This window comes from Leuciscus leuciscus (genome assembly GCF_965113295.1).
Source record: "Leuciscus leuciscus genome assembly, contig: SUPER_11_unloc_3, whole genome shotgun sequence".
Classification (NCBI taxonomy): Eukaryota; Metazoa; Chordata; class Actinopteri; order Cypriniformes; family Leuciscidae; genus Leuciscus; species Leuciscus leuciscus.
This window is the reverse complement of record NW_028118544.1, coordinates 141,628-154,404: the sequence shown is the minus strand read 5'-3', so window position 1 is coordinate 154,404 and position 12,777 is coordinate 141,628. Positions and strand designations below refer to the sequence as shown.

The window sequence follows — 12,777 nt, the reverse complement described above, 5'->3', positions numbered from 1 at the left end:
TAATAACAAAGTACAGAAACAACATGTTTATTTTGGGACGGTTGACATTCACTTTAGGACGGTTCAAATCGTTTTTCAGGACGGTTCCAGGACGGAGGTGAAAAAAGTTAGTCTGGAGCCCTGCTTACATGATACTGCTTATACAGAGGACTTATAACTAGTCTTGTTACACAATAAGTGTCACATAACAGTAACACACAACTACTTTGTATATTACAGGTGTCCAGACGACAGATACAGTTTCAGACATTGACAGTTTGTCACCAGCAGCTGGTTTAATATTTAGGACCTCTACACCTATAAAGTGGCCATCAAAGAGACCTCGTGTGGAACTGGAGGAAGAGGATGACGAAGAAACCCTAATGGACACATCATCTGTAGTAGCACCTGAAGAGCAAGATTATACATTTGATCCAGCAGAGACGGACACAACTTTAACGGAGACAGCAGACATGTCGTAAGTTTCAAAACTGTGCATTTGTTTTAGAACAGGGGTGTCAAACTGAGTTCCTTGTTGGCCACAGCACTGCAGAGTTTACCTCTAATCATTATTAAACACACCTGAGGCAGCTAATCAACTCTCTAAGGCTCATTAAAAAAGTTCAAGTATGCCTGTTGATCCTTCTGGAACTGAGTTTAACACCCCTGGTTCAGAATTTTATTATTATTATATTTTGTTACTTTTGTATTTAATATTTGTTAACCAGTACGAGTTTTTGTTTCTTAGTGCTCAAGCAAAATGGCAAAATGAGACGCTAGATCGCCTGAGTGAAAGGGAAAGGGTCATCGTTGGAGGTGACATGAGGGCTGACTCACCAGGTACATAGTTGTAAATAAGAAGGATGCATGGATGCTCGGGTATTTTCCGGATCATGAAGCATAACATGCATAGGTAGTATCTAACTGAATTCAATGCACTCGTGGTAATAATGCTTTGTGTAATATTACTTTCAAAGGCCACTCTGCAAAGTTTGGAAGCTATACATTGATGGACCTTCAGACCAACACCGTTGTGGACACACCAGAGCTGGTTCAGGTGGGAGAGAAGAAATATCACTATTTAAAAAAATTACATTTTGAGAAGTTTAAAACTTCTGGTTTGTCTAAGTTGATTGTTTCGTTCCCTATACTTGTCTATTTCAGAGTAACGAAGTGGGAGGAAGCTACCACATGGAAAAAGGATTACAGAGGAGCCTTGCCCTGTTGGAAGCTCGTGGTGTTACTCTGGAGTGTATTGTAACTGACCGCCGAATTACAGGGGGTACTGGGGGGTACTATACCCCCCAATGAAGACCCAGTAGGGGACAGAAATATCAGTTTTGGGGGGGTCAGATAATTTTTCTGATATTGTGAAAAAATATAATTACAGTTACAATACAAGTCAACTCCTATTTTCACTGTAGGAACATTTTAATGTAAAGCGATTTCAGACACCCCTATTGTGGACCGTACCATTTTTAACCACCGTGGCGATAGAGAACGACTTCAACTTCTCAAGCAAGTGTAAACGTTGAATGATAAAACGCTAGTTTCATAAAGTTTCATTCTTTTCAACATTCCTTATTTGTATATTCAAAAATATTTAAAATAATCTAATTTAATAGTTATAATTTTTCAATGTAAATGATTTAATTTTATTGGTAACAGCCTAGTGTCTAATTATTTTAATTGAATATATTTATCAAATTTAAGAATTTGAAATGAAAGATGGAGCATACATTTAATAAAATTAGGGGAAAATGCCCTTTATAAAGGTACAACAAATGATTCTGAGTGTTTTCAAACAGTGATGTAATGAAACATTGACAATTTAAGCTTGAAGGGAGTAAAGCCTCTGTTTAGGCTATTAAGGAAATGTAATTTTGCCAAAAGAAGAACTTTTATTTTAAATAAATGTTCATTTTAAATCAGCCTACTTCAGTGTGATGTTACCATATTATCATGCTTAACACTAAGAATTTGAATAATTGTAATGTGATGATCAGATGCAGATCTAAATCAAAGAATATGGGCGGTTTGCGGGTGGATTTTTTATTTTTAAGGTGAGACACTACAGGTGAATAGGGTAAAATGTTTAAATAATAGATATCACCATGAAACTTCCTCAGTTGATTACTTACACAAGTATATAAAAAAAATGTATTACAAGTTTTAGAAATGTATATGTTTCATTATGCAAATTAGGCATTATCTCATTAAATATGTACGATTTTGCATATATTTTCGGTAGATAGATCTGAACATATGATAAAGCCAGATGCAAAATTATTTTATCATTTTGTTAGTCGAAGTGTAAATAACCTAAAATTAAAGTTATTAGTTGTAATTAATGCAATTTTTGTATCATTTCTCATAGGAACTCAGGCATTCTACAAGCTGGAGAAAGTGATGACAAACACGCGGATTTTGAAGGACATCACCAAACTAAGTCCACATCACCAGACTTCATCTTTGGAGTCATTTCATAGTGACATTCTACGGTTTGCCCCCAAAAATGTGGTGTTTGTCACGGTTCATAGATCCAATGTCTCTCTCTAGTCTCGTGCCTTGTTGTTTACATGTGTGTGAGTGGGTGTGTCCGGATCGTTACGGTTGATCAGTATCCAGCTGCAATCACTCATCATCACCAGCTGCCACTCATCTCATCTCCTAGAAATGCTCACCACTTTCTCATCTCCTTTGTCAGATCGTTGCATGAAGTCTCTGTGTTGTCTGATCCTGTTCCCGTGCCTCGTGTCCCGTCTTGAGTTCCTGTGTTCCGGTTTCGCGTCTTTGTTGGATTACGTTTCATGTCTGGATCACGTCATCACTCATCAGAGCACGCTGCACTTCATCCATCACTCCGTGTCTGACCATCAAAGTCCCTGTGCCACCGCCTGCATCACCCGGATTATTCATCATCATCATCATCATCATCATCATCATTGACTATTAAATAAAAGCTTTTTACTTGCACATTGTGTCCTCGTTTCTGACGTAACAGTGTTCCCATTTCTTGGAATGTTGTGCAGGTAATTTAACTGCTGTTAAAATAACTTTACATCACTATAGGCTATTTTCCTGAATTGTGTCTGTGCACTTGCAGACTAAACCTGGCTGCATTTCATTACAATGAAAATGCTGGTCGTGCACAAGCAACATCATCAACAGGATATAAATTTATAAATACATTTTGTTTTATTGCACAGAGTACCTAGATGACCTGCAGGACCTAATATTTGAGCATGTTTTTGTGGACCCTGCTCCATACATGGATGAGGTACTTAAGATACCCATACTATCAGACCTTTGTGCGGAGTATGAGCGGCCAGACAAGGAGGAGGTCATTTCCACCATGGTGTCCAGATTCAATCATCAGCTGGTAGGAAACCAACATATCTGCCCTGATCATCTGGAAACTCACGGCGAACCCTCATCACCACACAGCCTGGAAATCCAGACCTAAATCTAACTCGCTGAGCAAATTCAACTTGTGCTCTCGCGAGAACTCTGGAATACCAGGGTAAGGTTCCATAGTCGGCTCGATAAATGTATGCATTCTGAAGAGAATACACGTTTAAACAAACAGGATCCAATCCAGGATGCTCAGTCATTATATATATAAAGATATTGGGAAGAATGTTGATAAAGCAAACCGGTTTGGTTACCATTGACTTCTACTACATGAAGGGGAAAAAACTGATTAATTATTATTTTATTTTATTTGTTTTTTTTGTGTGTTTGACAGAATAAAGTAATTGAGGTCTGGAACAACATGAGTGTTTGAGTGAATGATGATGAACTATCTCTTCAAGAGGGAAAAACTTTTTGTTTGCCTTGTCAGTTTATTTATTTGTATTTCAACCCTTAAAGAAATAAGCTACACATGTCAACAACAGCAATAGGAATAAAAATGATAAATAAATCATTTTTATTAATAATATCCAAAAAGAATAATTCCACCAAGTAATATTTCCTTATGTAACTGTAGACTGTTTGCTGTTGCCAGCAATTAAGCCACTATCAGTATAAACAGGCTTTTTTAATAAAGTTATAAACACTAAATTAATAAAACATCTGAGAGATTATGATAAAGTACAATTAAGACTAGTTTATGGACTTACATGAAAAGCATTTGAACTATATCTCATGACTTTACTGTCACCTTGTGTTCAGATTTGATGGAAGTATAATGTTTGGGGTTTCTTGACAGACTTTGCCATCAAGTGGACATGTGCAGGTACTGCAGGTTTCACTGGACTCTGGGTTGCAACGTTCCATAGGCCTACGTTTAGCGGCTTTAGATGCTCTCTGAAGCGCAGACAGAGGAGCGAAACATAACGATGTCTCTTGTCAAAAAAACTGCTTCTTTCAGCAGGTTATTTTCGCTATGTAATATGTATTGATTGAAAAAATGGAGAATAATAAAATTCGGATTTCAAACGCAACGCCGAGTTTATGAAACTCAAATTAAGATTATATTTACAGTGAATTTAGTTTTAACATTTAATTTTGTCTTTTGATGAGATTTACAAATATATATTCTTAGAGCCAAGAATTTCCATGGGAATAAATCCATATTAGCCTAATGTGCTAATTAATGTGTGTTGTCATTGACAAATAAATAAATATACAGTTTACATATCTATATATAGAAAGAAAAAAATTTCCAAAACAGTACGCACACACACACACACACACACACACACACACTGAAAAAAAGGTTTTCATTCATCCAATTAAAAAAAATGTAGGGTTCACATCTATATTTTATAACTTGAGCCAATGAAAAATAAATAACTTGCCCTAACCAATATTTTCTATGTATTTTCTAAACCTTGGCACAAAGTATATTTTTCTTATTGAAGAAAGTCAATTAATTTAAATTCTGTTTTTGATCTAAACAAAAATATATAGATTTAATATAATAAAAAATCACATTTAAGAAATATGTATTAGACATTATTTGTTTTCTCCAATCAAACAGATATAGATTTAATTATACAATTATTTCTCATTTTTAAAAATACAAATTAATTGAAATGATTTATTTTAAACAAACAAAAAAATATGGATTTAATAAAACATGTTTACCATTAAGGAACATTTCTTAATATTTAATCTTGTCCAAAATAATTTAAAAAAGAAAGAATTTTCATTACATAGATATTTATTAACTTATACATTACTTACACATATCCACAATTTCAGTACTCAAGTGTCAGATTTTCAACTTCTAAGAGCTGGCAAACATTGACCTTAGAAAACAACAGCCTTAACCGAGAACAATGCAGTGAATTAGGGAAATGTGACAATTTCTCAGTTTCATCACTACTAGAAATGCAGCTGTAGTCAGTATCTCACTATCTTCCTTTTTTTTTTTTTTTTTTCATCTATCTCTTGTTCTTCAAAGTATGTACTGTGACACGTCCACCCAGTTACCTTTACACGCACACATGCACACACGCACACACACAAACGCACGCATCTGTCAGTTCCTGACTGTATTGGTTTTGTTTTGGTTGTTTGTTTGTTTGTTTATTTGTTTTCCCTGTTTGTGATCCCAATTTATGTACATCTTGCAATAAAAAAAAATAAAAAATAAAAAGATTCTCACTATCTCTGTCCTCGTTGTATTTTATGATGCTACAAATGATATCCAACTGTAAAAAAAAAACATTGTTGAAAAGTCAAAAATTGGAATGGAAGTACAGAGTTGTTGCTATACACCGTCCCATTTCATCTCATTGGTGTAAACTGGCAGCTTTCAGAACGCTGCAGCACGTAGCATTGCGTAGAACGTGCACAAATGTTTGTGCAAAACATTTTTTTCTGTGCTCCAAATATTGTTTACTGCATCACTTTATATATTCATTAAGTATTATTGATTTGAAAAGTTTTAATATCATAATATTTAGAAAATGCATTAACGTTATCCCGTATGACATTTTGACTGGTGTCGTCACATGATTCTCAGTTAAACCGCTTAAAATACATTGTTTAAAATTGAGATTTTAGTAATAAGTAAAAAACACCCCCATAAAGATAATAACTACTTTGATGTGCAGTTTTAACCTTTTTGAATTTTTTATCAGTTGAAAACCTTATTTGTCACTGGCCCAGATATTCACAAGAAATACAGTTAATAACCAGTAATAGTTATATTAAGACTAGTGAGACAAGTGATAATGATATAATTTACGTTAATACTTATCATATGATATTATGAGCCTATAATATAGGCTACAAGACATAGGCCTACTATATATTACATATAATATATAGCCTATTAAAATACGTATGAAGTGTCTAAAAATGTATGTTTACTATAATAAAGTACCTGGAATAAACTTCTGCATTTTTGGTTGATGTTATAGCGCACACAGTTGTTTCCGCACGGAAATATGATGGTTTGCTCATCAAAATACAACAAATTATTCCTCACTCCTGTCCGCAATCCGAATATATAATGAGACTGTGCCACTACAGTAGCCATCTTGACAAAATTATTAGCTAACAGTTTGTAGAAAAATACTATTTAAACGAGTTGTCTGGTTTGTTTGACGTTGAAATCTTGTTGAAATCTGTTTAACGCTGCAGTAGTGACTGGTCGAGATATGTGTTTAATGCCCGTGCGCTGGCTTCGCCGAGTAACCTTGAAATTGTACATTCGTCGAAAAACAAATATTTCTTAGTTGAGCTCTTAATGAAAAATATTTATATTTAACAATGTTTTGAACGAAAAAAATATTACCTGCAAAATAAAACAAATAATGGTAAAATGAATTGAAACTAAGACAAATGTTTTATTGGATGAGGTTGAAAACCTTTTATTAATGTGTACATGCATTCATATAAATCATGTACAATTTCAATTAAATATTTGAAATGACACAACATTTAGCAAATATGCTACATAAATAGTCAATTTGGTAGCAACTGGGTGGTTGCTGTGGGGAACACGGTGGAGCAAGTGTTCTCTGTGGGATCTTGGCAGGCACAGACACTCCCTTTTGGATATTCTTCTGCCTCTGCTGCTTAGGGATCCTGAGGTTTGCGGAAGACACAAGCACTGGTGCATTTTGCAAATGCTGCCTCAGCAGCTCAGGGTTTTTAGGATTTCTCCTCTTGGAGATCTTGTCTGGCATTGGTGCTCCATGTGAGGAGCATGTGAGCACCTTTGAGGAAGCCACTGGTGCCCTCTGTAGTGACTGGATGGGTGTGGGTGTTTCTAAAGCGGCCTTTTTCAGATGTTTAGTCAAATATTCGGGGATCCTGAGTTTTCCTCTTTTTTGGGACCCTATGGGCACAGGTGCTCCCTTTGGGCACGCAGCAGGCACAGGTGCTCCCTTTGGAGATGCAGCAGGCACAGGTGCTCCCTTTGGAGATGCAGCAGGCACAGGTGCTCGCTTTGGGCACGCAGCAGGCACAGGTGCTCCCTTTGGAGATGCAGCAGGCACAGGTGCTCGCTTTGGGGACACAACAGGCACAGGTGCTGAGTGCTGAGCTTTCTCCAATGTATCACCGAAGACCAGGGATGAGGTGAGATCCTCTTTTTTAGCACTGGGAGAGTTCTGCTGCCTCCACTGCTTCGTTGTCTTCAGTTCTCCCCCCTTATATTTCCCATCTGAGAAGCCCGAGTGCTGGGAATGAGCCTTCTCAGATGCTTCACTGAAGACCGGGGATGTGGGGCATGATGTTTCTCCTTCCTCCACTGTTTCCCACCACTGGTCTGAGATGAGGTCCTCATAGTCAGGATACTTAGATATGGGGTCTGAAACTTCCATTATCGCCCACCACCGCCCCGCAGCAAGGGCTGTAGTGAGCTCATCTGACAATTCAGTTGATGAGGACTGCTCTGCACTCTCAAAAATGGTGGGCATGGTTGACATACTCGAAAATGAACTAGAAGTGAACAATACTTCTTGCAATTTATATCTGTGAAACACTAAAGAAAGAGAAACAGAAGAGATTATTTGAATAATCAATTTTGTATCAATTTCCCTACTAATATGCACAACTCAGATGCACATAATGTAAATGTATATAGTAATTTCACAATCGCCTACTCGCTACAAGAAGAATAAATCCGCGGCACTGTTTATACTCACGATCATTATGACGTAACAGTCGACAGTTGACGTCACAGTCGGCCACACGAATTGACGTCACAGTCAGCCACCCGAGTTGACGTCACAGTCAGCCACCCGAGTTGACGTAACAGTCGGTCACACGAGTGACGTCACAGTCGACCACAAGAGTTTGAGAGGAATGGAAGACCTAGGCTGTTTCGCTGTATTAAAAGTGAACATGCAATACAAACAAAGACTGACTTAGCTTTTTTAATTCATGATTGTTCATAGAAAAACTAGCGCTGTTTATTATTTATTTTTAGCATTTGCAGCTGGTGCATAAACGGGAGCAAGTGAAGCTGGCATACATTTTGTTATTAAGAATAACAGACCACTGTTTTTTTTTGTTTTTTTGTTTTGTTTTGTTTTTTACAGATATTAGCCTACAATAAAAGCATCTGCCATCTGAAACATTTCTGAAACAGAATATAATTCACAAAAAAAGTTCCTGTAGGCTATCCTTGTGTTTTTCTATTTATGACAATTATTTAAAAAAGCAACAGATAGGACGAGAAAGAGTGCTGTCCCGAACATCAGCAGGACGTTTTTTTTTATATTAAGTCGTAAATATTACATGACTTACATTTTGCTCTATATATCGGCAACGAAAATAGTTCCAAATAAATCTATAAATCGTTGCTCATCTTTGAGAAACAGTTTCCCTGACTGAAAACTTTCCATAGGCCTACGTTTAGCGGCTTTAGATGCTCTCTGAAGCGCAGACAGAGGAGCGAAACATAACGATGTCTCTTGTCAAAAAAACTGCTTCTTTCAGCAGGTTATTTTCGCTATGTAATATGTATTGATTGAAAAAATGGAGAATAATAAAATTCGGATTTCAAACGCAACGCCGAGTTTATGAAACTCAAATTAAGATTATATTTACAGTGAATTTAGTTTTAACATTTAATTTTGTCTTTTGATGAGATTTACAAATATATATTCTTAGAGCCAAGAATTTCCATGGGAATAAATCCATATTAGCCTAATGTGCTAATTAATGTGTGTTGTCATTGACAAATAAATAAATATACAGTTTACATATCTATATATAGAAAGAAAAATATTTCCAAAACAGTACGCACACACACACACACACACACACACACACACACACACACACACTGAAAAAAAGGTTTTCATTCATCCAATTAAAAAAAATGTAGGGTTCACATCTATATTTTATAATTTGAGCCAATGAAAAATAAATAACTTGCCCTAACCAATATTTTCTATGTATTTTCTAAACCTTGGCACAAAGTATATTTTTCTTATTGAAGAAAGTCAATTAATTTAAATTCTGTTTTTGATCTAAACAAAAATATATAGATTTAATATAATAAAAAATCACATTTAAGAAATATGTATTAGACATTATTTGTTTTCTCCAATCAAATAGATATAGATTTAATTATACAATTATTTCTCATTTTTAAAAATACAAATTAATTGAAATTATTTATTTTAAACAAACAAAAAGATATGGATTTAATAAAACATGTTTACCATTAAGGAACATTTCTTAATATTTAATCTTGTCCAAAATAATTTAAAAAAGAAAGAATTTTCATTACATAGATATTTATTAACTTATACATTACTTACACATATCCACAATTTCAGTACTCAAGTGTCAGATTTTCAACTTCTAAGAGCTGGCAAACATTGACCTTAGAAAACAACAGCCTTAACCGAGAACAATGCAGTGAATTAGGGAAATGTGACAATTTCTCAGTTTCATCACTACTAGAAATGCAGCTGTAGTCAGTATCTCACTATCTTCCTTTTTTTTTTTTTTTTTTCATCTATCTCTTGTTCTTCAAAGTATGTACTGTGACACGTCCACCCAGTTACCTTTACACGCACACATGCACACACGCACACACACAAACGCACGCATCTGTCAGTTCCTGACTGTATTGGTTTTGTTTTGGTTGTTTGTTTGTTTGTTTATTTGTTTTCCCTGTTTGTGATCCCAATTTATGTACATCTTGCAATAAAAAAAATAAAAAAATAAAAAGATTCTCACTATCTCTGTCCTCGTTGTATTTTATGATGCTACAAATGATATCCAACTGTAAAAAAAAAACATTGTTGAAAAGTCAAAAATTGGAATGGAAGTACAGAGTTGTTGCTATACACCGTCCCATTTCATCTCATTGGTGTAAACTGGCAGCTTTCAGAACGCTGCAGCACGTAGCATTGCGTAGAACGTGCACAAATGTTTGTGCAAAACATTTTTTTCTGTGCTCCAAATATTGTTTACTGCATCACTTTATATATTCATTAAGTATTATTGATTTGAAAAGTTTTAATATCATAATATTTAGAAAATGCATTAACGTTATCCCGTATGACATTTTGACTGGTGTCGTCACATGATTCTCAGTTAAACCGCTTAAAATACATTGTTTAAAATTGAGATTTTAGTAATAAGTAAAAAACACCCCCATAAAGATAATAACTACTTTGATGTGCAGTTTTAACCTTTTTGAATTTTTTATCAGTTGAAAACCTTATTTTTCACTGGCCCAGATATTCACAAGAAATACAGTTAATAACCAGTAATAGTTATATTAAGACTAGTGAGACAAGTGATAATGATATTACGTTAATACTTATCATATGATATTATGAGCCTATAATATAGGCTACAAGACATAGGCCTACTATATATTACATATAATATATAGCCTATTAAAATACGTATGAAGTGTCTAAAAATGTATGTTTACTATAATAAAGTACCTGGAATAAACTTCTGGCATTTTTGGTTGATGTTATAGCGCACACAGTTGTTTCCGCACGGAATGATGGTTTGCTCATCAAAATACAACAAATTATTCCTCACTCCTGTCCGCAATCCGAATATATAATGAGACTGTGCCACTACAGTAGCCATCTTGACAAAATTATTAGCTAACAGTTTGTAGAAAAATACTATTTAAACGAGTTGTCTGGTTTGTTTGACGTTGAAATCTTGTTGAAATCTGTTTAACGCTGCAGTAGTGACTGGTCGAGATATGTGTTTAATGCCCGTGCGCTGGCTTCGCCGAGTAACCTTGAAATTGTACATTCGTCGAAAAACAAATATTTCTTAGTTGAGCTCTTAATGAAAAATATTTATATTTAACAATGTTTTGAACGAAAAAAATATTACCTGCAAAATAAAACAAATAATGGTAAAATGAATTGAAACTAAGACAAATGTTTTATTGGATGAGGTTGAAAACCTTTTATTAATGTGTACATGCATTCATATAAATCATGTACAATTTCAATTAAATATTTGAAATGACACAACATTTAGCAAATATGCTACATAAATAGTCAATTTGGTAGCAACTGGGTGGTTGCTGTGGGGAACACGGTGGAGCAAGTGTTCTCTGTGGGATCTTGGCAGGCACAGACACTCCCTTTTGGATATTCTTCTGCCTCTGCTGCTTAGGGATCCTGAGGTTTGCGGAAGACACAAGCACTGGTGCATTTTGCAAATGCTGCCTCAGCAGCTCAGGGTTTTTAGGATTTCTCCTCTTGGAGATCTTGTCTGGCATTGGTGCTCCATGTGAGGAGCATGTGAGCACCTTTGAGGAAGCCACTGGTGCCCTCTGTAGTGACTGGATGGGTGTGGGTGTTTCTAAAGCGGCCTTTTTCAGATGTTTAGTCAAATATTCGGGGATCCTGAGTTTTCCTCTTTTTTGGGACCCTATGGGCACAGGTGCTCCCTTTGGGCACGCAGCAGGCACAGGTGCTCCCTTTGGAGATGCAGCAGGCACAGGTGCTCCCTTTGGAGATGCAGCAGGCACAGGTGCTCCCTTTGGAGATGCAGCAGGCACAGGTGCTCCCTTTGGGCACGCAGCAGGCACAGGTGCTCCCTTTGGAGATGCAGCAGGCACAGGTGCTCCCTTTGGGCACGCAGCAGGCACAGGTGCTCCCTTTGGGCACGCAGCAGGCACAGGTGCTCCCTTTGGAGATGCAGCAGGCACAGGTGCTCGCTTTGGGGACACAACAGGCACAGGTGCTTCCTTTGGAGATGCAGCAGGCACAGGTGCTCGCTTTGGAGATGCAGCAGGCACAGGTGCTCGCTTTGGGGACACAACAGGCACAGGTGCTTCCTTTGGAGATGCAGCAGGCACAGGTGCTCGCTTTGGGGACACAACAGGCACAGGTGCTGAGTGCTGAGCTTTCTCCAATGTATCACCGAAGACCAGGGATGAGGTGAGATCCTCTTTTTTAGCACTGGGAGAGTTCTGCTGCCTCCACTGCTTCGTTGTCTTCAGTTCTCCCCCCTTATATTTCCCATCTGAGAAGCCCGAGTGCTGGGAATGAGCCTTCTCAGATGCTTCACTGAAGACCGGGGATGTGGGGCATGATGTTTCTCCTTCCTCCACTGTTTCCCACCACTGGTCTGAGATGAGGTCCTCATAGTCAGGATACTTAGATATGGGGTCTGAAACTTCCATTATCGCCCACCACCGCCCCGCAGCAAGGGCTGTAGTGAGCTCATCTGACAATTCAGTTGATGAGGACTGCTCTGTACTCTCAAAAATGGTGGGCATGGTTGACATACTCGAAAATGAACTAGAAGTGAACAATACTTCTTGCAATTTATATCTGTGAAACACTAAAGAAAGAGAAACAGAAGAGATTATTTGAATAATCAATT

General features: G+C 36.8%; 2 protein-coding genes and 1 long non-coding RNA gene across 3 annotated transcripts in view; 1 reads left to right on the top strand and 2 right to left on the bottom strand.

Moving 5' to 3' along the window:
- Positions 1-12,777, bottom strand: part of LOC309510160 (uncharacterized protein) — a 169,527-nt gene that overhangs the window by 58,190 nt on the left and 98,560 nt on the right. The gene's annotated exons all lie outside the window — the stretch shown is intronic.
- LOC309510152 (NACHT, LRR and PYD domains-containing protein 12-like) overlaps positions 1-12,777 on the bottom strand; it is a gene marked incomplete at its 3' end in the record, with an annotated part of 757,492 nt that overhangs the window by 646,276 nt on the left and 98,439 nt on the right. The gene's annotated exons all lie outside the window — the stretch shown is intronic.
- On the top strand, positions 223-1,475 carry LOC309510167. The gene is made up of 3 exons (XR_014210232.1): positions 223-457; positions 728-1,036; positions 1,144-1,475. It is a non-coding gene; the product is annotated as an uncharacterized lncRNA (long non-coding RNA).